The 12,333-nt window shown below is 36.6% G+C and overlaps 1 protein-coding gene and 1 long non-coding RNA gene across 10 annotated transcripts in view; one reads left to right on the forward strand and one right to left on the reverse strand.

Annotated features, from left to right (window-relative positions):
* The window catches only part of ADGRB3 (adhesion G protein-coupled receptor B3), a 445,229-nt gene that overhangs the window by 293,849 nt on the left and 139,047 nt on the right, over nucleotides 1-12,333 (forward strand). The gene's annotated exons all lie outside the window — the stretch shown is intronic.
* Nucleotides 10,198-12,333, reverse strand: part of LOC135296231 (uncharacterized) — a 36,729-nt gene continuing 34,593 nt past the window's right edge. Inside the window, exon 7 of the long non-coding RNA XR_010358299.1 lies at nucleotides 10,198-11,348. This is a non-coding gene — a long non-coding RNA (uncharacterized LOC135296231). The remainder of the gene's footprint in view (nucleotides 11,349-12,333) is intronic.

The raw sequence follows: 12,333 nt of genomic DNA on the forward strand, positions 1-12,333 counted from the left end.
TCTGATGCTTCCACCGCAAGAAGATCTACCCAGAAACAGACTTGGAAATGTTTTTAACACAGGGAAAACTTCAGCTCGGTCTGAAAATGTGACAAAAGGACACATATCCATAAAAATAATATTTTCGTGGTTTGGTTGTTTCATTTTCCCCCCGCCCCTGCACAAGTCCGTCCGTCCTTGCTGGGTGATTCCTGCTGCTGTTGTGCACTCGTGCCTCTAGGTGGAACTGAAGGGACTGAGATTTGTTGTAGGACCTGTACAAACACACATGCAATCTTTCACAAGCATGATGATCTCCCCCTTTGAGAGTTTCTGCCTACAGCAAAGTTATATTGTTGGAAGGGAAACAAACCAGTAAATCAAACGGCTTGGCCTGAGTATAAAAGCAAGAATTCATTAAGCAATCATTGGCTCATTTCTTCAGTAGTCATCAGTGGCAACTCCTCCTGAAAATTATGGCAGTTTTGTATCACTTCCTAGAACTTATTTCTCTTGAAATCCTATTAAATACTCAGCATGTATGCAATTTTTTTAATAATTAAATTAAATAGATTTAGTGTTTTTCCCTACATAATTTCCATTATTTAGAGCTGTACTCTTAAATAAACTGCAGGAGAATGGCAATTAATTCTAAAGTATGTGGACTGGGACCGACCAAGACTTTTTATCTTTCTCAGCATTTTTCACATTCAATGAAGACTTAAATTTCATTTAGAGAAACACAAGTAGTATAGATACTTTTTAACATAAACAAAGTAATAAACTATGTTCAAAATATTTGAGAGCTACTAAAGTAATTCTTATTATTGTTCCTCATTTCCTATTTAAAAATAAACACAGCTGTATTCAGATTTAGTGCATTATATTTTTCTTTCCACTCACACTGAGAAAATGCAAAGGTATTTCTCTTTTGTCATCATCTGCTGGTCTTCTGGAGCAATCTAGTGAATTATTTAATATTTCTCCATAGTTGTCTCCAAGAGAGATCTTTATGTTCTTTTTATATTGCATAATTTGTTGTGAGAAAGTGACAGAAAGTAAGATGGCTTAACTTTGTCTACTTGATAGGATACATTTATATTCGACATTTTTCATGGAAGTGAAATTCACTTCTTGGCCACTTTTTCTATCCTCTTATTATCCACTTCCCACAAAATCCAAGAAAATAAATTCTTGGTGCAGAATTTAGTGCGGCATCTACAATATGACAAGGATTATACAGGCTCATTTATAGTGTCTCCCTCAACTGTGGTAAAGACACTCAGGCTTATTCTGCTGCTTATACACTGTGGTGCTTTACCAGCGGCACTTCTTTTATTTCTGATTGAGTGGGTCATAGAAAAAAAAAATCAACTGTTCCATCATGTGTCTGAGATTTTTCTTATAATATGTCAGGAGTGGGAGGTGGAGAATAGGAGTGGGAGTAGAAGGAAAAAGTCCCTAAGTTGGCTTTGTTGGTTTTTTTTTTTCCTGAAACCAGAAGGAGTGTTATCAACTACAGTGTGCTGAGATGAGGCCCTTACTGCTTCAGTTCACAGATATGTGGCCTGTTTTTCTGCATGTCCTAGAGGTTCTCAGTTGTCAGGTGAAACCTATCTGAGTTACAATAGATTTAATTCTTTCTCCTTATTCATTAGCTCAGAAAAGTCAGTAATGATCAGTCCTGTTGAGGTTTAAAACCCTATTCTCTACTCCCATTTTCTTCAAAGGGGAAGTGGCATTTCTATTGCTCTTGTCACTGTTACTTTATTATGGGCATCTTTCCACTACAATCAGGAGCTTGAAAGTGTGACATTGGCCACTCATAGCAAAAACAGCCTCCACTGAGAGACAGGAGCAAATACCTCACTTGCCTGTGGCCCTGGATAAATGAGCAATAACCTGGATGTGATGGCAGGTCACAGTTTGAGGCACTTTAACTGCCTGGGGTTATTCTTAAGCAGTTGTACCATACTGGCAGTCATGTTATATTTGTAAGTTAGGGTAAGATAATGGCTGGCATAGGCTGCTATTTCATCACTGCAAGGCAGACATATTCTCATAATTCTCACTGAATCCTACAATGGAACCACATCACATGCTGAGCTGGGAAGGACCCACCAGGATAACTGGGTCCAACTCCTGGCCCTGCACAGGACACCTGAAGAATCACACCATGTGCCTGACAACATCATCCAAATACTTCATGAACTCTGCCAGGCTTGGTGCTGTGACCAGTTTCCTGGGGAGCCTCTTCCAGTGCCCAGCCACACTTTGGGTGAAGAACCATTCCCTGATATCCAACCTAAACCTCCCCTAACTCAGCTTCATGCCATGCCCTCAAGTCCTGTCACTGGTTGCAAGAGTAACAAGATCAGTACCTGCCTCTTCACTTCCTCTCATGGGAATATTGAAGACTGCAATTGTAATCTTGTTTGGAAATTATATTTCAAGCTGCATTTCTAATTTTGTCCTCCTTCTCTTATAAATGCCCACTGTTCTGATGTTCCAGATCCTCTGTGTTTATAAATGCAATTCACAGCTTCATCCCAGTTACTCAGACCACTTAGCACTAACACAACAGAAACAGAAAGCTGAAAAAATAGCTATTCTTTTCTCTCAGTTTCTGTTTCTCTCTCTCTTTGCCACAATAATTGTGTGAGATTCTGTAGACAGAAAAATACAAAATATATCTTCCTTGCTACAAAAAGTAGATACATACTCTTTGCAATGATTCAGACAAGACTCAGATTATTTGGGTTTCTTATATTAAGCCTGAGGTCTTGAAAACTAACATTTTTTAAGTTCCCATGACTTTTCAGGAAATAATTCACTGTGTATTCATCAGCTGACTGCCAGCTTCCCTCCTGAGGATCCCTAGGATCATGACAACCCTCCCTGTCCAGAAAGCAATAAATACTCTGTGTTAACATTTAGAAGATTCTGTTGTGTAGCTAGAAGGAAAGGCAAGTAAATTAATTTAGGAATACCAAAGAAATCACAAAAAAAAATACCCAAACAGTTTGCATGCAATAAAATGAAAGTACTTTAAAAGTCAGTCTGGAATTAGAAAAAAAAGTGTGTTTGTGTTATGTGTGAATATGTGGGTGTATTTCACCCTTTTGACTAAGATCCATAAAATGCGCATATATTCAGGCTGCTTTAAAACTATTTTCTTTTTTAAATCCAGATATTAAAACCAACATAAATGATGCATGGCATTGACCTTCTCCTTATTATTTATTATGTTCTATTTATGTCAGGAACAGAAAAATAAGCACAATGTCCAAGGACATCATAATAATTATCTGTAAGAAATTTTCCAGTGACTTCTTGAACTTATAAGTTTCTAATATTTCCCTTTCATCACTGAAGCCTAGTAAACTCATTATTTCTGCATCACCTAAACCATTCCTCAGCACATGAAATCATGAGGCAGAATTTGTCTTTTTCTATTGCTTTGCTTACCTTTCTGAGAAACTGCAGCATTAAAGTTTGCCCTCACTGCTGCCTCAAGTTTCAGACTTTCATCAGCAAGGTGAAAGTACAGGCAGGGTTCTGCTCATGGTCAGGGTGCAGGGCTGGTGCGAGAGGCTGGGCACCAGTCCTGCTGTGGTGTCACTGAAGCAGAGGCTGATGTCCCAAGGGAGGTGATGTGGCCGGGCGGGGGGAACCCCAGAACTGTAGCAGGGCAGGGACATGAGATCCTGGCAGTGCGCTTGGGGCCCTGGTTCTTACCACATCTTCTCCTCAGATATGATTTCTTTTCAGCAAGAAGTCAGTCCTTCAGAGATGGGAATTCATGTTTCCACAAACTGCAATATCTGGCAGGGACTCAGGAAAAAGGTCTGGTGACCTCCAATTCAAACTCCAACTCCCTAGAAGTGCTTGTGCAGGGGCAGCAGGGAAGAGTTGCACAGATAAGTACAGAAAGTAACACAATGTGGGAAGGAATGAACACTTAGAGTGTACATCTAAGCATTATGGAGCACAAGTAGTCTCATAATTTTAAAATTGATTTATTCGAGTTTCTGATATAATACCAAGTTTTCATTTGTTTACAACTTTGTCTAAGTGTGAATGGATTGGTTATTATGTGTTATTGCTCTCTGCCTAAAATGTAAAGGGGGGTAAAATTTAGGCTAAATTAACAGTCATTTCTTTGTGTAGAATTTACAGGAGGCTTTTTTTTTTCCTAGTATCTAAACTTAGTTAGCTCATTGAAAAGATTTAGGTCTCACATGCTATTGCATAGGATATGTTGTGTCAAACACATGCATGTAGGCACCTCAGCTGAGAACATTATACTGTATGAAGCCAAGATAAGAATTTGGGAAAAATAACAGAGCACATTATGTTGAGTTTTATCAGTGTTTGATTGCTAAACTTATTGAAGATCAACTCTGTCCTAAGCATTACTGGTGTTCTAAAATGATTTCTGAAAGCACCAAAATATTGGTGTGAAACTTGGCTGCAGAAAATCAACAGAGGAAAACTCCTGTGTCTTGATGCACTGGGGAAAAACAGCCTAGTTTCAAAGCTTGAGAGTGAGGAGGAAGACTTGGGGGTGTGTAAAGGAGGAATACTGGCATGGTGAGTAGGAGAGAGAGAAATACTGGCAAGAGAAACAAAGTGGGCAGATTTGAAACAGTAGAGGGGGAGGGAGTGAAAGGTGTTTGAGGAAGGGAGACTGCAACAGAAGTAGGGACAAGAAGAAATGAAAAACAAGTGCACTGAAAATACACTGTAAAGTGAAAATGCTCTGACTGCTGGTATTGAGTCCACTCAGAACTTGGGGAGAAAAAAAAAAAAACACCAAAATTCCTAAACTTCAGTGGATTGTCAGTAAAATATAAGGGGATTATAAACAGAGAGGTTGAGAAGTCTTGCTTGTTTATCTTTTAAACCTAAGAACCTCCATAAAACAAAAAAATCCTGGGGTAAAAGAACTAGTATTCATGTGACCACTTAAGTTCTAGACAGTTAGAAAATTACAGTATTGAAGCTGTGTAATCTTAATTCAGTCATTTTGTGCTTTGGTGCAATTTTAAATTATATAATCTTGCATTTCTTGTTTGCTGTAAGACACCTGCTTCTCTCAGGATGTACACATCCTCTGCAAATTAGCCAAGAAGTTTAGAGCATCACTTTTCCAGGAGTTGGAGAGTCCATTTTTATTGGGGATATACTAGAAAACAAGCCTGAAATCCTTATAGCCTTCATGAACTTACAGAGCTAGAAGTCCAATTAATGAAAGGGTTCAAAAGACTATAAATAGAAAACAAAGAAATCCAGGAGGCTCTGAGGAGGATATAGAACATAGTCTGCTGATTGCCAAGGGGACCATTAAGTGCTTCCTGGGAGCTGGGTAATGGTTGTTGCCAGAAATACTTTCAATGGACAAAAAAGTGATCATAGAAAATATCACACAATTTCAGCAGAGAAAAGAATAGCTTCATATCTAAGAGAGTTGAATGTTGCTATGGAAAACAGGATTCTTATCCTCCCTCTGTCCTCCCTGTGCTGAGTAATTTCAATCAGAGCCTTTACAGGTGGTGCTCCTTGTATGGTCTTCAACCATTGCTCATTGAAACCCATCCTCTGGTCCAAATCTTTGAAATAATTGACTCTTACTCTTTCTTGCCACTCGTGTTCCAAAAGCCATCCTATTAGTATGATTAATTATCATTATTAAGTATTTATTGCAGAAGTTCCTACGGACTAGTATAGGCTTCATTGCATTAAGAATAGAAAAAGTGATAAAATTATCTCTCTACTCTGGAGATTGTCACTATCTGAATACCTAAGACAGGCAGACCACAGGAGGTGAGACAACCAGGACAGTGTGGTGAAGAATAATTTGCTCAAGGTCACTCAGAAGACATTTAATGGCAGGTCTGGAATGAGATACTGTCAGAATCACAGGAGTTCTGAAGCTAGAAGTCATTTGTTTAAAAAGATTGCCGTGCATTTAAACAAAATGATCTGTAATGGAAGCCTGTCACCTGTGATGTGAGTAAAGTAATTTATTATGCAAGAACCATATAGATAATTTACAACAGTTCTTCTGTGCCTTTAATGTATAGTAACTGTAATCATGGAATTGCTTCTGAAATCTCTTTTATGCTTCTTGGCACTCCATATGGTAGTTGGATACTGCAGAAAAAAATATCCTCCAGGAATCATTGAGCCAGGCTTTAAGCCAGGCAATCTCCTCTAACAGTTTCAGAGCAAGCCATACTATAAAAATGTAAATGTGGTGGCAATACTTCTTCTTCACACCATTTTTCAAAAGGTAAATATAAGTGTTGTTCAAACCACAGTGCAGCTTGAGAGCATTTGTGAAGGACATAAAAAATCTGAGTTACTTTGCGTAGGTGGCTTTACACACCTGTTACTGTGAAGGCTCTCTGATTCAGACATTTATCATCAAACAACATCAGTAGAAAGATTTCCAGTAATTGCAGCTCTGCACAGGTTTCTTTTCTCTTTTTCCACTCCCATTCTCTTTTACACATCTTTGTTGCAAGTTCTCAGGCATTCCTCCTTCCTGAAGCATTTGGGTAAACATTACCCACCAAGAGTTGTGGTTTTCTACTGTGTTCACTGGCTTAAGTGAAGCAGATTACAACAAACAAGGAGCAGATGAGATCACTAAATACACTAGCAAACACTGAGTGATTATATGCATAGTGCAATCCAGAAAAGGAGAAAAGAAGAAAAGGGGTATTCAAAGAGAGGCAAGGAAGAGAAACTGAGAATAGAAAAGAGAAGATAGACTGTTCAACAAGAGTAAATAGAAGGGGAAGAAAAAAGAGCAGGACTACCAGCCCTTCCCAAAACATTTAAGAAGAAATGAGTCAACAGGGTATGAAGACTAAAAGGACTGTTATCTCAGAAATTAGAAATGGGGAGTGGGAGCCTTGCAGGAAGAAGTTGATAGAAGAAACTAAATTTTCCTTTTTCAAACCTCCAGTTTATTAATTTGGATGAGTTTTGCCTGAGTAGAGTTAGTGCTTTTTTCTTTCCATACCACCCTATCACCTAAATTTAAAATATAGTGGTATCACCTGCAAAGGTCAAAGCTTAAGGTTTTTGCCTCTGCCCTGTGCTGTCCCTGATCCCCTTTCTTCCCTGTCCCTTACCCTTCTTCTGGACTTATTTCTGAATTTCCTGTTGGATGCTTACAAAAGTTTTTATTGTGTATAACTATGTGCCAAATGAAAATATTTTTTGAATTTATCATTCTGTATTTAATCACTTCTTAATATTATTGATACACATCTTTAAGAGGAATTGAAATAACCTGAAAATAAAGAATACAAAACAAATTACAATCCTAGTAATCAGCATACATACATTTTAAATAACCTATTTATTTATTTGTTGTCAAGCCGTCTAATTGTGTTTGATTTCCTAATAGAGGCATATGCCAGGAATGCTATACCATTGTATATGCTGCAGTTAGTTTCAGCTAAAATTCAAATTCAAGTTCAAATTCACAGAGAAATTAGTGTGAGAGAGGCAGGGAGCAGGCATCTATTTACAAGGTTTTTTAACAGCACGACCTCTGTTGAAACTAAAGGTTCTGAGGATCACAAGCTATTCCAATGGTATGGCCCTGCATAGTTTTTGTTCTGTATCCAAGGAAACTGCAAAGTAGCAAGGCTTATTTAAGCAGACTTCTGCTCAGGATTTACTAAACCATTTTTGGGGCGTGGTATGTTTCAGCAGGCAGTAGCCCCTGTAAGTTCCCAGCTGTTTAAAGGAGTGTTTCTCAAGAGTGCTTCCAGCCTGTGTCCCACACCCAAGGCCAGATATGGCCCTGCACACACCACTTGCACATCACCTAACTTTGCTCCTCTTTGTGAAAACCACATGAATCCCAGCAATGATCTGTGGTGGAAGCCCACCAAATCTGCTGCAGTAGATTCCCAGTCTGGATCATCAAGGTGCTCAGGCTCCACATTATGCAGAGACACCTCCACAACCAAGCACAGGTGCTGATTCAGGAACTTATGTACTTTAACCAAGTGACATGTGTGCAACCTTCACCACTGAGACTCAACCTGGATTTTTCTCAGAAGTTGGATGTCCAGAATCTCTCTCAGAACTTCTTTTTTAACTTCTGGGCCTTAAGGTAGCTAATTTTTGTTGCAGAGAGTACTAAATATGGCTTAAGTCACTGTAAGAATGCACTCCTTGGGCACTTCAGGTATTTTGAAAGCTGCAGAGCAGAGATGAAGTGTTGGGAATGTTTTTTAATTGTTATGTGCTGCAATGTCAGTTCATAGTTCTGAACTTAGTTTTGTCTCATTTAAAAAAGATCAGTTACTTTTAGGCTGAACTTTGTTATTTGCACATTCATTTAGTAATTTGCTTTCCTAATTTATTTTGTACTTCATACAGAAATTGCTTTGAAATATTACACTTCAGTGTGAAATATTGCCTTGAAATGTACCTCACAATATATATTTTTCAGAAATTTTCACCACAGAAGTCCAAAAAAACTCTTGGCACTGGTACTTTTGCCCAGATTTAATGAAATTATGTTTAATTGTAAATTAAGAAGGGGAATTGTTGAGTAATAGAAGGTTTACCTGAAAAAAAATAGGTTTGTTTTTTAATAATAAACAATTCTGCCCATCTTCGGGCATAATTCTGCTTCATTCTTTAAAGCCTTCTTATGCTTTTGAAGGAGCATATTTTTTTTCCACAGGCAGGTATTGACAATGTCTATATTGAGAAGCACTTCTGTTAGTTACATCTATAGTAAAATGCACAGCAGTGAAAAAAAAGTAAAAGAAATTTGTAGAATAATGTAGAGTTTCAGGTCTGTTTTTAGCAGGACAACTTTGCTCAGTCTGGAAGTTCAGTGACTTCTTGTGCCTAATAGAGCATCTGATGAATATTCTAATAGAGAAAGTGGTTATTTTCTTTTAATTTTGAAATAAATTTCTAATGATCTTAAAATTTCTGCAGATTATAGTATCATAAGTATTTATGTTCTTGTTAAGTAAAAGGTATATGAAAATTCCAAAAACAGACAGGACTCAGTAGAATTCAGTTAATTAATTATTGCACTGGGGAAAATATTCAGCTATAGTTCTGCTGTCATAGTCCTTAAGGAATGCTACAGGGATTCTGTGTCACTACAATACTTTTAATGCTTTTTCTTTTTATGACTAATTCTAGTGATATTCCCCTGAATCAAGTGAATCATGATGGAAGTGTAATGGACTTGTAATTCTGTTTCAAGTAATATTTGGCCACTAATGTATGTAACCAAAGCACATTTTATTCTTTAAGTATTCTAGCAAACATTTTTGGTAGTTCTTAGGACTAGCTTTTAGTTTCTATGTCCAATCAAAACAGCTTTGATGCATGTCTGAACATTAAACAAAGAGATTCTCTACATAGGTAAAGTTGGGGCTGTTTTAAAATATTCTTTTAGCCATAGTTATATGGCTGAGTTTTAAACAGTCTGCAAATCTCTACCTGAGCTATATAACTACCTGGCTGGTTAGAAAAGTATTTAGAGCAATTTTATGTTAATTATAGCAATTATATGTATTTATTTAATGGTTTGTGCTTACAAGTTGCTCAGAATCATGACACAAAAATGCTTGCAGGCACAAATTGGAAGTCAGTAGTAAAAGATTAGCAATAAATATTTTCTAACATACATTGCAAAGTTCCTTTTAAACATTGAACATCTCATAAATGTGTTACAAAATGAAGGAAACAACTACAGACGTATTTGGAAAATATGGTAAATATAGAAAGATGGAAATAGCTGTTCTTGAAACAAGTAATAGGGTATCAAAATTCAAAGATAAATTGATGTATGCTTCAGCAAGCCTGGATTTCTTTCAGAGTACATGGTATGGAGCTAACAGTGCTACATTGTTCTCCAATTTAAATTTGTGCAAGTGTCTCCAATCAACTGGACATGCTTGCAATACACAAATCTCAAGCCCAACAGTTTTCAACTGTTTCGTTCTATACTTACACAAAGAAGAAATGGAAAAGAGACCTATATTTACACAATATGTTTTCAGTTAAGAAGTGTGAGGAGATGTCAGCCTGCTGATTACAAATTAAAAAGGGCAGAGATAACCAATTTCTTCTATTTGAGAAGTTTTCTAATTGCAATGTAGTCTAGATTTTGAGAGCTGTTAATAGGAAGAAATAGCAATCATTAAGGAAGGGGTCAAGGTATTAAGTAGGGAGTTAGTTCAATGTCAGTTCCAGTGAAAAGATTTGGCACAATTTTGCACTATCTGGTGGTACAATCTAGCTAGGAACAACAGCATAAGACAGTAGAACTTACTAAGATTATAAAATCTAATTACAAAAGCTGCAGTGAAAAGAAGTCTTACTTTTTTTCTGTTGAATAAGAGAGTTTGTTGCCTTACAGTTATAATGTCTACAGTTATAATCAGCTTGGGAAACAAGACCAGCTGCCTTTCACTTTGGTAGGGCAGGGTTCAGTATTGAAAGAATTTTCTTCTAGCTCATCATTTTGATTTGTGGATCAAATCATGCCTGATCATTAGATAGATATTCATTTGAGAACTGACCTAATATGCCAGAATGTGGGTGTTCTTACACCCTAAAAAAGTATTTGAGCCAGCTGTTGATTCAAAGTCATGCTCCCAAAATGTGTAATATAGTTCAATATATGTTTTAGAAAAAATTGGCATATTCAAATCTTATTTATGCACACGCTAGATGGCTAAGTGGATAATGATGCACAAAATTAGATGAGAATAGAAAATATCATCAAGTTTCAATTTACATTTGAATGATGTATACTTACATTTATATTGTATTCATTTTAGACTAGATGGTGAGTCAAATAACAGTGACTGAAAGTGATTAGCAGAGTGTTTTTAAAAGAAAAATATTGAGGGGAAAAAGGCATTAGAAAAAAGTCAAAATTAATAATACCTTAAAAAACAAAAAGCACCTTTTTAAAAACCTGTTATCACAGAAAATATATGCTGTGATTCATTATGCTAATGCTGAAATCTATATATATAATATTTTTATTTATAATGGGGACTAAACACCAGAAAAGGAAAAGCATTGTGTGCACAAGTAACACTGACATGAGAATGAATGACTGCAGGAAGTTCATTAATATTTGAGAGTGAAAATTAAGCCTTCATGTGATTAAATTAATAAAATCACAGAATTATGTTAATTGAAGAAGACCTCAGTAGGTCATCTAGTTCAATCCCCTGCTCGAATGGGTCCACTTAAAGCAGGTTGCTCAGGTCCAGTCAAGTTCTGAATAGTCACAAGGCTGGAAACTTCACAGCCTTTCTCAGCAGCACAGTCCAATGCTTGTTTACACTCATGTTCTGGAAGAGACGTCACATTTTAGAGATTATGTGGCAATTAAGGGTGAAAATTGCCATATTTATTCTCAAGAGAGTGTTGATATATCTGTAAACAGGACCCAATACCCATGGATTAATGTTCAGTGTATCACAGCTGACCCGGCATTCCACATATCTGTGGAAGAAGGCCCTCTAAAAGCTCTGTTCATGAAGATGTTGATGATATACTCCAAGCACAAGCAAGGACATGCTTTTTTTTAGAGCAAAAGAATTACTAACCTCAGTAAGCCTGCAAATGTTCATTTCTAAAAACTTATAGATGAAGGAAAAATGTACGGAATAGATTGAGAAAAATAAATGTACATATTTCCTGAAAAGAAAAGATTGATACTGACAACTATGATGCCATAAATATTATCTGAGTGCCTCGTAAAGCAAGGAAATAAATATTCCATCATTAATAGCTGGGCCATAAACAGTAGGCAGTGAGAAATTAGAATTCATCAATCAAACATCATTTCTTATTTTGATGCAATTACAAAATTAATGGGCAATGAAGTAGATCATATACATTTGGATTCTAGTGAGGCATTTGATATGGCATCTTCAGAATTTCCACTTTTAAAATTTGATTCAGTACTGCCTTCAATAAGATCATAACCATGCGGGCTGTAAACTGCCTAAATGAGTACATAAACCAGAAATATTAAACAGCAGCATATTAGGAAAAGGAATCTAAAAGTTGGCATTTGTTAGCAAGAGTTGGGAAGAGTTATATTTGTTTAATGTCTACATTAGTAGTCTGAAAGAAAAAGAAAAGAGCACACTAATGAAATCTGAAGATGATATTAAATTTGGAGTGTGCAGATAATTAAAGAAAAAAGATTAATAGGAATGTGAGAAATTACAAATTAAGTAAAACTGAAAAATGCTATTCATCTTAGAAATATGAAAGCCTGTTCCCCTTGAGGTAAGATTCTGAAACGCTGATATGTTGGAAGATATT

The sequence above is a fragment of the Passer domesticus genome, chromosome 3, assembly GCF_036417665.1.
Source record: "Passer domesticus isolate bPasDom1 chromosome 3, bPasDom1.hap1, whole genome shotgun sequence".
Classification (NCBI taxonomy): domain Eukaryota; kingdom Metazoa; phylum Chordata; class Aves; order Passeriformes; family Passeridae; genus Passer; species Passer domesticus.